Consider the following 1,983-nt stretch of genomic DNA (forward strand, 5'->3'; position numbering starts at 1 on the left):
ACTTGAGTGAGTTGCCTGAAACCTGTCAAGGTGCCAACACATAACAGGGGGAGCTGTCTGACCCTCAGTGTTTAAGAAAGATCAAGGATGTGGTGGATGTGGGCCATGGCAGAGCTGAAGCAGAAGATGCACCCAGAGGGAGATAGGCAGCTTGGAACTGGACTGGCTTGAGTGCGGGAGGCCAGGAACTTGCAGGAAGGCTTAGCAGGGATGCCTGAAAGTGCTGAGAAGGAACCTGATCCTAGTCCTTCTGGAATGCAGGGAACACATAGGCATACATAAGAATTCGTGTCCAGTCCACCCTTAGCAGCTGCTGCTTCTTGGCCTGAGAAACAGACCTCAGGGAGGCTGGGGCCACGCCCTGGCACAAGAATGAGGGAACTTCGAGTCTCCTGGCCAAGGTCTCAGAATGCCTGTGTCCTTCAGGATTTTTGCCCAGGTTTTCCACCTCATTTAATGTTAAAGTTATACACGAAGGCTCTCCTTCTAAACTGAGGTGTTCTGGGGACAACATCAGCTCTTTGATTCACTGGAAACCAGTTGCTATGGTTCTGAATAGATATGTCCCCACAAAGTTCATATGTTGAAATCCTAATCTCCAAGGTGATGATGGTATTTGGAGGTGGAACTTTCGGGAGGTGATCTGGCCATAAGAACCCTCACATGCAGGTGGGCTCGGATTTGAAAATAATGGCTATGCTGCTGAGGCACAGCCTGCGGCTGGAAGATGTAAAGACTGAATTTCCCGAGAACCCCACCTCAGTTCTCTGGGCCAGATGGGCCCTTGTGGAGTTCCAGTTGAACCCAGAAGAAATGAGTGAGCCCAATCGTCAGTCAGAGACAAGCCCGGGATCACCCAGTCTACAGAGGGGCCAGGCTTGGGGTTCTCTTGAAAGCAGCTGGAACTAGACTCAGGTTCCCCCCAGGGTCAGCGAGATCCAGGCCTGGAGTCGCCCCAAAGCTGGCAGAAGTCGAGTCCTGAATTCCACTGACTTCAGTCAAAGCCAGTGAGGAGTCACCCAAGTTCCCCCAGGACCAAGGTGAAGCAGACTCGGAATTGCGCAAGAGTAAGGAGGAGCCGACCCTGGGGTCCCCTGATATCAGTTGCAGCCGGGCTCAGGATCACTAGAGCCTTACCCCGGTCAGCATCTCTGGGTCCTGAGCCCTTGAAGCCACTACAGGAGCTGATCCCCAGGGGATCAGCATGAGCAGAGCAAGCTAGCTTCAGCTGGGCAGCCGGCAAGAGAAGGCCTCGCGCCAAAGAAGTAAAAAAGTTCTTCTGCCCAGGCCCCTGCGTCCAAGAAGCCAGAGGAGGAGGAGGTTCCTATAATCCCAAAGGGGAAGTGCAAGTCTGGGGCGGGTGTGGAAGGACCGCTCAAACAAGAGGTTCTCCCAGATAGTTCAGGACAAGCCCCTGCGCACATCCCGGCGCGAAAGATAAAAGACCAGCAGGAGAGGAAGCTGGCCAAGGACTTCTCCCAGCACCTGGAGGAGGAGAAGGAGCGTCGCCGCCGCAGGGAGAACTTGAAACGCCGCCTGGAGCGGGAGGCAGAGATCGTCCAAGTGATTAGAAATCCTGCCAAGCTCAAGCGGGCGAAGCAGCAGCAGCTGCGATCCATCGAGAAGCCGGACACGCTGACCCAGCTGCAGAAACCACCGCCTCAGCGGCCGGCAGCCGAGGTCTGAGCTCAGGACAGCCGAGGCCTTCTGTGGCCAACCGCCGTGTCCACACGGCAGCTCTCGGGCCACTGGCCACACGCCTCTGCTGACCCGGCAGTCTCCATGGCTCCCAGACAAGGGCACCACCCGAGTCAGGGCTCTGAGCCTTCAAGGGCTGGCGGGCAGATCTCCATGGAACAGGGGGAGCCTGGATCCTCGCAGAATGGAGGCGGGAAGAGGGTCAGCGTCCTCCTCCCCCCTCCCATGCCCCCTCCTTTCCAAGTGCCTTCAAACCAAGAAGAGTAATTTCTGGTTCCTCAGGGA

General features: G+C 56.3%; 1 pseudogene; it reads left to right on the plus strand.

The window, feature by feature from the left end:
• Positions 1 to 690: 690 nt before the first annotated feature.
• LOC102170495 lies at positions 691 to 1,686 on the plus strand (annotated as a pseudogene).
• The last annotated feature ends 297 nt before the right edge of the window (positions 1,687 to 1,983 follow it).

This window comes from Capra hircus (genome assembly GCF_001704415.2).
Source record: "Capra hircus breed San Clemente chromosome X unlocalized genomic scaffold, ASM170441v1, whole genome shotgun sequence".
NCBI classification, from domain to species: domain Eukaryota; kingdom Metazoa; phylum Chordata; class Mammalia; order Artiodactyla; family Bovidae; genus Capra; species Capra hircus.